Source organism: Aythya ferina (genome assembly GCF_964211825.1).
Source record: "Aythya ferina genome assembly, chromosome: 5".
Classification (NCBI taxonomy): domain Eukaryota; kingdom Metazoa; phylum Chordata; class Aves; order Anseriformes; family Anatidae; genus Aythya; species Aythya ferina.
The window spans coordinates 57,056,773-57,070,058 of NC_140301.1; positions in this window are offsets into that span (position 1 = coordinate 57,056,773).

A 13,286-nucleotide genomic window follows, 5' to 3' on the forward strand; every position below is an offset into this window, starting at 1 on the left:
GGAGCAGAGAGGAGGGTGCAGCGATTTCCAGGCACTCTTTCTGCTTAGGGAAACATTCATTTCATCCTCCTTGCTGCTGCAGCCCCATTTTCAGCCTGAACTCCTTAGCTCTCTGCTGGGGTTATCGTTATGTCTTGAGTACTGTGTACTTCGGCAGGTATACAAAGCTTTTTCATTACAGTTATGCACAGATAGCGATGGTTTTAAGGAAATGCAGCAAAAACATTTCTTAATATGAGAACTTTGAGCTCGTAGACGAGGCCAGCTGCCAGATCAGGAGGTGAGCTCTGAGCGGGGCTGGGAGTCGTCCCCTGTAGCGGGGTATCCCCTATAGCGGGGCATCCCCTGCCACCTGGCTCCTGCCCACTGCTCCATGCAGGTCAATGCATTTCAAGGCTCTTTTCTTTCCCCCCCTCCCCACCAAAACAAGGGTTACTGAGATCCAGCTCAAAAACTATCCATATCCTCCCACTGCTCTTCCCTCGCCTCCTCCTTCTGCCGCTCCTTCTCCTTTCTCCTGCAACCCCTGCCGATGGTCGCCAGTGGGAATTAGGGGCTGTGCACAGGGGAGGAGCGGAGAAAGGGCTGAGGAAACCAGTGCCTGACTTTAACGGGGGCTTGAGCCTGCTGTCAGCTGTTACTCATCCTGCACAGGGGACACGACTGGAGAACATCGGTCCCTCTGGCAGGGGAGGGACGCGCTCGCCGCCGGTCCCAGGCAGGGTGGAGTTCCTGCATCCCGCACCTCCTCGTTCCCAGCCCTCTGGGCCAGCATTTTTGCTTTTGCGCTCTCCCTGCACGCCTGCATTAAGTTTGTGCCTCTATGCAAATCCTTTGCAAGTATGCTCATTAAATCATTTGCATAAAATATCCCTGGAGGATCACGGCAGCTAGGAAGAGGCAGGGTTTCTCCACTTGCCTTAGAGACTTTCAGAGGTGTGGGGACGTAGTTTGTCAGCACACATGTGGATATGGATATAGACGTATATATCACATTTACCCAGGCCAGAATGTGTCCGCTTGGGAAAGTTAAAGGCAAGAAGATCGTTTTGGATGTTCTCCATCTGAAACTTGGCAGGGTAGGAGTTAATCCTCCCTTTCTGGCCAGAAAGGCTACAGCTGCCTGTCCTGAGAGCAAGGCATTGCAGGACAGAACCAGCTGTGAAGAATTAATTTCTCTTCCTTCTTCCTCTATGAGATGCTGGTGTGGGCTGGGGTTAATAACACAAGTGGAGAAGGCTCCTCTGGAAGAGAGCTAGAGGGTAACCAGAGGAGAAGGATTTTTCTTTCTCTCTTCTTTGTAGAACTTGGCTGGAGTAAGGTATTTTGAGCTTTGCTGTGGACTTGGCAGGGCAAAGACATGTCTTCTCCTTTGACCGATTAGGGTCCTGATGGATTTGGATGGTTCAAGTGATGTGTTTAACAAGCGTGTACATGCATACGCGTGCTCTTCATGGAAGCAAGCAGATGAACTGCAAGGATGTTGTTTTAAGATGTCTTCCAACAGAGACCTGGGGGCGGTTTCCCTTCATGAGGATTGAGCTGTTAGTACAGTCCAAGAGAAGATGAGGTGGAGAAGGTATAAGGTGCTGCTTGCATCTGTCTTCCTTCTGGCCTCCTGCTAGGAAAGTCAAGCTATGCCTGATGGAACTTGCACCAGGAAAGGAGCAGAGATCTTGGCGCTACCTCCTCCTGTGTCAGTGGTTGCCCAGCTCTGAGCTGGCTCTGCTCTTTGGGGGCTCCAGAGCAGGAAGAAGGTGGCTTCCTAATGCTTCAGCTTTGCTGCCTGGATTGTTTTCTGCTTTTGGGGCCTGGTCTTCTGCTAGCAGAAGCATGTGCTGCATCTAGCTGGAGGAGCCAATTGGTTTTGGTTTGTAGAGCTTGGTTTGAAAGGCTGACAATATTAATAAAATGAGGGAAACGTAGCAAACAGAGTCTTTCTGAGTTCCCTCCATGTGCCAAAGCTTTGCTTTACCCCCTTTAAGATTTGTGTGGTTGTGGGTGTGTTAATGGGTCATAGGGAGGAAAAAAAAAAAAAAACAACACAGAAAAGCCACCTCAGCTGATCTGCCTTCTGAAGCTCAATGCACCCCATTAGAAGTGAGGTTCTTGCTCTCCTAGTGGCCTAGTGGCTCTCCTTTGTGGATTTTCAGGAAAAACATTAGTTTTGAGAAGGCTTCTCAAGTGACTGAATGGTGCTGTATCCACTCTCCAAAGGCTACCCTTCACTCTTAAAGTTCATTGTAATCATCCTCAAAAAAAAAATAATAAAAAAGCAAGAAATCTCTACCTGTGACTTTCCTGGTACATGAATCACAGAAAATAAGGTCAGAAGGGATATCCAGAGATTATCTAGTTTATCCCATTCCACAGGGCAGAACAAACAGTGCCCACTTCTTGCATAACAGATGGGTATCCGACCTCTTCTTAAAACATCCCCAGATAGAAATTCTCAGCTGAGATAACCTGTTCTAGTAGCTAACCAGTAGAAAGTGTATGGTGCTGAATTGCTGCTCTTTGATCCCACTTCTTGACCTATTTGCAAAGGGCGTGGAGCACAGCATAGTCCCTTCCCATCTACCACTACCCTTTACGTACTTGAAGACCACTACTGTGCCCCTGTCTGTTGCATCTTCTTTATAATGAAAAAATAATATTTTGGTCTTATGAAGGTAGATCATATTTTTTTTTATATGTACTCCTGATTGTTCTTGTGGCCCTACTGTGGTCTCTCTGCAATTGTTCCTCAATTTTCTTAAGCCCAGCGTGCAGAACTGGACACAGAGTTCCAGTGAGCAGTGCTGGGTGAGGTGAGACATCACAGACCAGGCAGGAGCCACTCCTGGCCATACATGCAAGCATGATGCTTGCTTTAATGCACTTTTTTTTTTTTTTTTTTTTTTGAGGAGGAGGAGGAGGAGGCAGGGCTTGGGGTTTTGTCTGTCTGGTTTTTGCAATGATATTGTTGACTTCAATTTGGTTTGCCATCCACTGAGCAGTTGTGTTTTTGTGTTGTTTTTTTTTTTTTCTTCCCTTGGGGCTTTTGAGTGTGTCTTATAGTTATAAGAATGTCCTATGAGAGTCAAAATGCCTAATAAAGGATGGGTTTATTGCATCTACTGGTTCTTGCATACCCTGCTGCCCCAGTGAAAGGAAAAATAACATCTGGGTGATTTAACAAATGCATGTTAGCTGTTACTCACCTCCTTGTTGCTTTCCAGATGTTTATAGAGTATTTATTTGTTCCACCTTTCTCTGGGAATTTAAACCAAGTTGGTTTGAGTATTATTCTTCAGCTCCTCCCCTTTCTGAAAAGGGTTTATGTCTCCCTTTTCCAGTCTTCTGACACCTTGCTGGTTCTCTGAGGTCTCAGAGCTGCTGACCACTGAGTCTGCTTCAACAAGCAGTCTAAGCATATCGTAATATGTAATCCAACTAAGCGCTCTTCACTTAGTCTTTCTAGACTGAACTCTTTCTTTGTCATCATTCAGCACTAATGGTGGTAATCATTTGGGAGCAAGTGGTCTTTCTACTAAAAGCTGAAGTAAAGCAGGTAAATACTTCCAGTGTCTTCACACCATTTATTCCTTACCTTTTGGGTAGTTCTTCTCATGGCCTTCGTGTCACTGCTAATGTGCTTTAAGTTTTCTTGACTTCTTGTTGCGTTGATTCTCTGTTTATATCTTGACTTTTCTTTTTTAGTCCCTGCATCTTCAGGCTATTCATTTACATTCATATGCAAGTGAATCTGTGAATCTAGTTTCCATTTTCTAAATGCACTATTTCTTGTGTTAGAGGTCAATGAAGTGGTCATGATTTAAGCGTCTTGCAGAAGTTGCTTTCCCTCCTCTGCTGGGATTGTTTGAATTGATGTCCTCACCATTGTTTCTTTAAGCTGCTGCTAACTTTCCTGAACTCCCTTTTCTCTGAAACTTTTTTCTCATGATTATCAGTTCTATGAGGTTTTTGAAATATGCTTTCTGGAAGTCCATTGTATTTATTTTGCTGTTCTCCTTCCTTCCTTTCTGACGACTTGTGAACTCTGTTGTTTCATGGTCATTCTCACCCAAGCTGCATTCCTCTCACATGTTATAAGCGGTTCATTCTCTTTGGTTAGAGTCAAATTCAATTCTCATTTTGATTTTGTATCAAGATTTTAATCTCTTCTTATTTATTCCTTATCCTCTTGTGCATTATTTCATCAGGTGATCTCCTGTCCTCTTCAGCATCCCTCCAATGATTTTCGTATGAGTAATGGTATTTCCCCTAGTTTATATGCCTCTGCCCAAGTACTTGATGCTTGTATTTACCTGTTTGCTTTTGAAACCAGTCCTTGCAGATCCTAGCTGCATTAATTCAGCAGGTCAGGGCACAGAGATGCTCTTCATGCTTTGTGCATTGAATGCTAGCTCTGATCACCAGTCCTTTTTCTTGGAATATCCACCCAAGTTCAAGCAAGTCAGAACCTTTCTGGTGACACCACCTGCACAGCCATTCATTCATTTCTAATAAAAGAGTTCTAAGTAACCGATGCCACTCATGACTGAAATAGCCAGTGCCTTATTCATGGAAGGAATTTTCCCTTCCTCCTTTCATACATGAGCTGGTCTGACCAAGGCTAAGAAAACCCATCCTGGGTATCTCTGTTCTAACCAGCTGCCAACGCATTGCTAATTTCCAAGGAAAATTCATAGGGAAATTATCCAAGATGCAGTTAGAAGTTTGTCTAATTGAAACCCAATGGGAGCTCAGACTAAGACACTGACATTAATGGTATCTTGGATAGTCTGTTGACAGAGGATGGAGCCCTGACATCCCTCTCCTGCACCTGGACCACTCAGCAGAACAGGCACTGGTCTTGACCTGGAGATGCTGTTGTCCTGGTAAGGGGAGGTGGCAGAACTCATGAAAATGCAATAAAATATCCATGCCTGTAGAAGGAACATATCTGATGAGTCAGGAGGAGAGTAGCCATGCATCTATTTGATGAACTGATTAAAAAAAAAATAATAAAATTGCAGTACATCAAACATGCATACGTAAATAGAATTATATATTTCTCTTCATACATAAACACTCCTTTCAATGCATTAGCCACATGGTTGACCTTGACCAGCTTACAGCTTGTTAAAGTTAAATGTGTGTAAGGTGGAGAGTATGGTAGATGGCAGAGATAAAAATGTGAGGTGTACAAAGCTACCATCCCATCTTGTTCGGCTGAAAGCATCCTACCACTACCACTCTGTTAATGGAGTAGTGTTCACGTGTTCCTCACCTACAGGGTCCTACACTGTAACATCCTCACCCAACGTCATCTGCTGTTTCTCACCTGAAAGACATCCCAACGCTGGGGGAAGAGGGATTGATCTTTGTGCTCCTCTACCTCTCAAAGACCACTGTAAAGCAATGTGCTTGAAAGTAAGGGAGTCCTTGGGGACATACAGATTTGTATGTGGTACACTGGTGATGTCCAAGGGCAAGCACCATGCCAGTCGAGGCGCACAAAAGAAGCTCTTTCAGCACAAAGGCCCGGTAATATCCTTACACAGTGACAGTGATTAAAATTAAATAATAATTTTAAAAGACCAGTAGGCATGACGCTCCTATAGATGTTTTCCGGTTACTAAAATGCATTTATTTGAATTTCTGTTTGCATAATTTGATCTGATGCGCGTGGTTATGCAATCTTTCTTCTGCTTCACCGATACCTCCAGCCTCTTACACTTTGATAAATAAAACTGGATCTCTTTCTAAAAAAAACCTTTTTATTTGGAATTTTGTGTAGTTGAGGTTGTTGGAGAAGTGATCATTCACTGCAGAGCTCTTGAACTAAAATACTTCTTCCCCCTGTCACCCGGATCTCAGCCAGTCTTTGGCCTTCCTTTCAACTGGTGCCTTCCAGTGCATTCTGTAAGGAGGTGATGCACAGGAACAGACCTCTCGCTTGCAGAAGACAGCTCAATTCATTTGAGAGAAGTGACTCAGAGCCAGGACCATGCTATCCATTGTGCTGGATCACAGTCACATTCACAATTCATGTTTATGCCCTGATTAACCATTCAAATAAAATTTTTATCACTCCTAGTTAAAAGCAGGCATAAATGAGAGCTTCCTCTTCTGAACAAGGGACTGTACTCCAAAACAGAAGTCTTTCTTTCTGGAGCCAGGCAAAATAACCAAGAGGGGTGACAGATGATTCATCTGCCAGTGCTCTCCCATCAAAAACTGTAGATAAAACAAGATTACCAAGAAGAAGAGTGCTATTAAAGGAGGAAACTGCTTCTGTAATTTTGTTAAGGAACAAGAGATTATTTAAAAGCCTTTTTAAAAGTGTGTTTGTTCCGGGAGAGGAGGGGTGAGGGAGGATTTTAGAGGAAGAGAGAAGCGAGAGAAATCATTAGTCTTTCTTTCCTATAAAGATTCATGCTGCTTTCTTTGCCCTAGCCAGCAAGGGTAGCTATTTCAGGAGCCATTGTAAGTCATTACTCCAGTCCTAATGAATAGGACACAACCTGCACCTTAGCTTTGCAGGGGCTGAATGCATGAAACAACCATCGAGGGGTGCAGAGGATTTGGTGCACCATACTGCATGTAATTGCAGGTTCAGATTTTTTCACCGACGAGCAAGCCTCAAAGCATGCACCTTGCTTCACTTGCTGGTAGCTAGCTTTGCATCGAGCTGCTTGGTGCATGAAACAGGCAGTGAAAGAGGCTACCGGCGCTTTCAGCAGGCTCCCTGTATCCTAATCACCGCGAGTTATGCAGCAAAAAGGTGTTAGTGCAGTGACCCCATAGGAAGTGGTGCAGAGACTCAAATAGATATTAGTGCAGTGACCCCACAGGAAGAGGTTCAGAGACCTACAGTGCCGAATCCCAGACCTGGGAGGAGCAGGGATTTGGGTAAGCCTGCCGGGACGGATCCAGCACTGGCTGCAGACATCAGCAGGGGGCTGCTGCTGGATTTCATCTGCCCCAGCGCGACGAGGTCCCCCGCAGAGCCCAGCTTGCACAGCTGCTCACCAGGATCAAGGGCAGAGCGCTCGCCTGGAAAGCTGGAGATCCTATTCTGCTGCTGAAAGTGGCTTCTTCACATACCAGCTGGACGCATTGTATGGATACTGAGGGAGACATAAAGGGGATTTGCGCCCTGCAGACGCAGACCACTGGCCAGGAGTTACGTGTAGCTGCTCCAAATGTGATTCTGCACAGCAAAGGCTGGGGAACCGAAGGGATCCATTAAACCAGACGCTTTGGGCATTCAGAAAGCATTTTGTGTACAGTGTCAACTCTCAGCTAGAGCTGTGCATTTTGATCAGATTTTCAAGGTCAGACAGAAACCTGACGGTGATCCAGTCTGACCCCAGCTGGTTTTCTGGCTCTCGCTCAGTTTGCTGTTTGCTCTGGATCAAGGCTCCCCGGGTTTGTGCAGGAAGGGCCACACTGGGCAGGATTTGGCCTGGGGGCCACATATTAGAGAGGAGGATATGCTACTGAGCAGCAGAGAAGAAGCATCAGGAATGGGTATGGGTTTATCTGTGCCTTTCCCCTGGACAAAGAGTGCTCTGGCATGGTGCAGATAACTGTTTGTTAACAGGGTGTTGAAGCTGCACTGTTAGCCCAAATAAGGGATGTGTTTTAAATGCAGAGATCTGCTGAACTGAATATTATAGAAATTTGGCTTTGTATTGGGGTGGAATGGGGAATTCAGTCGAACTTCTGCCGTTCGGGAATTAAAAACTTATATGAAGGAGCCTGGAAGTTGAAAAAGGTTCAAATAATGAATGATTCTGAATAAAAAGAGTGAATTCAAGTTGGAAAAAAAAAAAAAAAAGCCCAGGATGTGGCTTGTTTTTTGTAGTTAATCCCTTCTAAATATTTAAGGGAAAAAGAAGAGAGGGGATGGAAATGGTGCTTTGTTTAAAAATGGGATCTAGGTTCTACTAAACACATGAAGAAATCCCACAGATTCCTGTACACTTGAGCCTCAGACAGGCTCATCCCACTTGATGCAGCTTATAAGGAGCCAAAAAATGAGTATGAATTCAAAAAATGCACACCTCGGATTTGGTAGCCTCCAAATACACTTCACTTTTAGTCCTCAAAGCATGTGTTCAAGGTGTAGGTTGCACACAAGCCTTTCCTACATGTCCGTGGGCGCAGGAGAACGGACCCGCTCTTGCTTTTGAGTACAGAAATACCCTGGCACACGCAGCCCCCTCACTGCTGCCCATACACAACCTCCCTCTGCAGGCAAGCAGCGTGCCTGGGGCCCCCCAAACCCTGGATCCATCCTATATGGACCAAGACCCACGGAGCTGGCTGTGCGCCCACCTGCAGGGCTCCGTGGGTGTATTGTGTACTTGCATTTATTTCCAGGCAAAGCATATTACACCTAGCTTCCAATGCCAAAGTTTTCCAATTATGAAAGAGCAGTAATTCACAAAGGAGCAAGTATTCCTTCAATTTCCTTTGCTTGGAAATGATACGGAGAATCTGTTCTGAATGGAGGCAGACGAAAAATGCTACATGTTAATGCACTCTCTGGGTTAGCTGTCTTTGTTAAATGAGAATGAATGCTGCTCATTTCCCATCTGGTCCTCTTTGACATTACTTCCAGAATATATTCACAGCTCTTATTTGTACAGTACAAATGGCTGGCTGTAGTACCAACTTTACCTTTTATAGGCTGCTAAAATGTGGGTGCCAGATCGCAAAATAACATTCTACTTCTAGGAAGCATCTGTGGACTTTACTTGCTCCAACAGCTTTCTTTTTTCCCTCCTCTTATTTTCTTTAAATGTAACCATATATGTGAAGTGAGTTTGTTGTCAAACCGAGTGCAAGTTGATGGTTTGACAGCCCTGGAGCCTGCAGCCCTCCTCGCGCGGCGAGGATGCAGCAGACAGATCAAGCGATGCGCTATCAGCCTCCTCATCTCTTCTGCACAGTCTTCCCCGAGGGCCGAAAGAGCAGATAGGTCCCCATCTGCAGCTGCTCCTCAGTGCCTTCGCTGCCTGCTGTGCTGTGGGGTTGTGCTCTGGATCCTTTGGGTCACCCTGAAAATACCAATGCAGCAGAAAAGCGAGCAGCACTCAGCCAGCACCCAGTCTGCTGCTGCCCACCGGAGCTGGCTTGCTAAATCCCAAATTCCTCCTGTTTGCAAGTGTTTGTTTCTGGCGGTTTCCTTAGCAGGCTCTCGGCAGCCTCCGCCCCTGCCCTCCGATGTGTTTCAGACCTACCTGGGTAAACACGGGCTCGTGAGCCGAAACACCCGCGCTCGTCGGCGTGCAGTGACCGAGCTTTGCAGCGCTGCACGGGAATTCTCACCATAGCAACTGCCCGCGTTGACAGAATTTGGGGCTTATTAAATAGGCTGTTTGTTTACCTCTCGGGCTGAGTGAGCGGAATAAAACCTGCGAGCTGAACAATGCTGGGCTGCCGCTGGTGTCTTCCCATGCAAAACATACAATTATTGCGTTCCGTAACTGAAACAGATATGGGAAGTCTGTGTGGGGTAGGAGTAGAAGGAGAAGAAGATGTAGGGTGACGCGCTGTTATTAATGGAAGATCAGCAAGCACACTACCTGCTAGGCGATCTTGAGGGATCATGCAGGTCACATCTCAACAGACAATCTAAATGACCATGTTCCCAGGGGTCAGTTCATGGGCTTAGCAAGCAGCAAACGCATGGGGAAAAGAGAATAAAATATTGTTACCCTAGCAGGAAACAAGCAGGCATGCATGTAGAAGCTTTCAACCTCCCAGGGACCAAACATATGGAAGTGGTTTTTATGATATCTGTCAATGCCCAACATGCAGAGTCCTGTAACAGTGAAGAAGTGATTGCCACGAAGCTCCTCCTCCCGGCTGAGAAGCTGTCCCAGCTCCTGCTCTCTGTGCAGCTGTTCTGCAAAGGGCACAGGTGACAAAGATGGGACAGAGCAGGAAGCATGCAAGGTCAGGTTTGCGATGCAAAGACCCCTTCTGCACCATACGAACTTATTGAGGCCCTAGCATAGCCACAGAAAAGGGGCACATGGCCAGAGCACACCACAAACCAGAAAAATTGAGCACCCTGAAACATGCAGCTGCACTTTCTGTCCAGCACCCAAACACACTGCCTGCTCCTGCACATCCCCTGCAAGCCCGCAATCCCAGTGGGGATTTTGGCTTGCTTTAGCACTGTGAGCTGCCTTGCCTGCCTGCTGCCAGAGCCCCAGTGAGGCTTAGGGTTATCAGCAATGAGCAGCCCAATCCAAACAGCAGCCTGAAAAAGGAGCAAGGAGCCACAATGCACAGCCCATGCCTGGCATCCCACTGAAAGGGGCTGAGGCTTTGTTTGCCAGCACTGAGGGGATGCCTAGGATTTTGTGCAGGCAGGTGCATGTAGGAAGGCAGGGTGAAGGACAGAAATGCCTCCGTGATGAACATGAGCCTGGAAACTGGAGTTCTTAGCACTGCTGATTGCAAAAAGCCAAGGACTCAACAGGCTTTTATTAACATTTTACCTTGAGCTACCCTCTCTCCCTTCCTTAGGCAGTAATTATTCTTTTTTTTTTTTTTTTTTTTTTTTCTTCCCAACCTTATCACTTGCTCATTATTCTCTCTTTTGTGCAGGTGCTAACCCTTCTTTTCACTTACCTTGTTGAAGTAATTAACAAAATTAAACCCAAGGAATTGTGCTCAAATACCCTTAGACTGGAGCTGCTGCTCTTTTATGCCTGGAAACCTGCCTGTTTTCTTCAGCCATGCGAGCTTGTCTGATGAGAGGCATTACTTCTCCATACAAACCTGTCCTTGCCATTACAAAGAGCCTGTGCTCTTGTCCCCTGCTGCCCCAGCACTTTCTGCATCTGTTTAATATTAAATGCAGAGCACTCTCCTTGGGAGTGCCCCGAGCAGGAGAGATGTTTCTGCTCCTTCTCTCCTGGCAAATGAGAGCCTCCATTATTTTTGATTCAGCATCAATGGGAGGAGGGATGGAGAATGTCTTTGTAGCCCAGCCAAGCGCAGGTACGCTCCCGGGGGATTTCCACCGATTTGGCTCCTTGTCTTGATGTACCTGTGTGGCAACCAGAGGGTCTGGTCCCCATAGCTGTGGTCCTCTCTACTCAGCAGTGAGGAGATGCCCCAGAAGGCAGCAGAGCAATGATTTCAGCTGTCAGGATCTTGGGAGGGCTGGGGAGGGCCACCACAGCTTTGTTGCTACCTCACCAGGCATGAGGCACAGCTGGTCTCACCCAGACCCACACCTGGATGTGTGGGGCAGTATTTTGGTCTGCTCACATACCACAGCTCCTCACAACATTGGTATCCTCCAGTTCTGGGTGCTTGACTTCAGATGGCAAGGATTTCATTTTCCAAGGTGCTGGACTCGCCTCGCTCTTGCTGAAATCAGGACAAAACATAACAGCAGCTCCAAATCAAAGCCTCCAGTTTGGTCAGAGTGGGGGTATCAGCATACCTGGAGGGGAGAGGTGATTGCTTTCCCTTTGAAAGGACAAGGATGGAGTATCATGAAGGAATGAGGATTAAGCAAATGCTCATGGTGAACATGTAAAGGTGATCAGATTAGAGGGCAAGCTGCAGGCCGTGACATGTGGGGACAAGCAGAGTTATCTGGGGCAGCCATGGGCCATGGGGCTCTTGCTTTGTGCTGCTTGTGCCTCTCAGAGAGGTGCTGCTGTGCTTTGTTTCCAGCTGGGTTGTGGCATGTTAGTTCTTCTCACTCCACCCTTCCCAATTGTTATGACCAGGCACATTCCACCTTTTGAGGTATTTTTTGCTGACTGTTATATGATCAGGAGTATGACCCAAAATGCAGCCTTGACTACTTCAGAGTGACCATATGAAAGATCTTCAAAGCTAAAACTTCTGCAGTGTCAGACATTTGGTGATGCTAGAAGATATGGAGATGTTAAAAGATGGTTTCTTGCCATTCGAGTCCACAAGGAGAGTGGCAATGGCATTTTTTGTGCCCCTCAGCCTCCTGGTGGAGAAGTAATTCCACACATACCTGAAGGACCTTTTGGTCAGCCTTGTATGGGACTTACTATGTCCAGGATAAAATCATGTCCCTTGGAAAGTCAACACGAGTTCCCATGGACAAAAGGATGCTTAGGAAGCCTGTCTTTGCTGAAGAAGTAAGCACTGTGCAGAATCAATTACATGTGACAGGAAAAATATATATTTGTATGCGAATTTTGATGAATTAGCTAGGTAATTGGAAATGTGTTTTCTCACTGGGTTATTTATTTTTACTTTCCTTTGCCTGTGATTTCTAAGTAGAGCAGACACAGAAAGCATGGACTTGACTGCAAAACAACAAGAAAACCGGCCCATTTTTCTCAGTTCATGTGGAGGCCCCAATCTGAGCCTATCACTGACCTCACACCCTCCCTGGACACCAGCAATTATTTCTGGTCACCGCTTTGGAGGAACACCAGGGAGCTGCTCATGGGGACTTCTGTGCCTCTGTAGGTGCAGGATTTACCCGCAGGGAGGGAAGGGCCCAGCTGGCGTGCACAGGCCCTGCCATTCCCCTCCTTCCTGCCCCTGCCCAGCCCTCCCTGACATCTCCCACCCTGCTCTAAAAGAGCTCCTGCCCACTGCAAGGCCATGCGCCCAACATTTGGGGCTGAATCGGAGCTGGATTTCAGGCACAGCTGAGCCTCCCCCAGACCTGAACCCCCAAATTTACCCCGGTTCGAATACCTGGGCGCTGATTGCTAGGAGTCAGACAATAATCCCTTTGTTTCCCGTTTCTGACTAGCCCCCTTTCGCTGCCTCACGTTTCCAGCAAGGAACGAGACCAACTGCCAGTTCGGAGAATTATTTTTGTGGCAGAGCGTGCCTGATGGGAGAGACACCCATTGCTATCCATTTCCATTAGCAGGCTGTCAATAGAAATTAAATTACATGAATAAGGCACTACGAGTGCCAAAATCACTGCAGGAAAACATTAATTAATCCTCATTTACATTAGTCAGTGCTACCATCAAATAGACTCTTCTGTTGCTACAAAAGACATTTCCACAAATGATTGTTGCTGTCTGATAAACAGATTCACAGAGCCTCACTGACTCACTTGTTGGTAGCTCGCCATCGCACTCGGGGTCTGAACGAAGCAAATGCTTTGTGGGATCCTGTTCAAAGCCCAGGTTGAACACTGGGCCTCTGCGTCCTATTCAAGCCAACCCGGACATCGGAGAGGTGGGGCTTCGGGCTGCAAAGAAAATAAATCAGCTCCCCAATTAACTTACAACAGTCAAAGCAAATTTATTTTT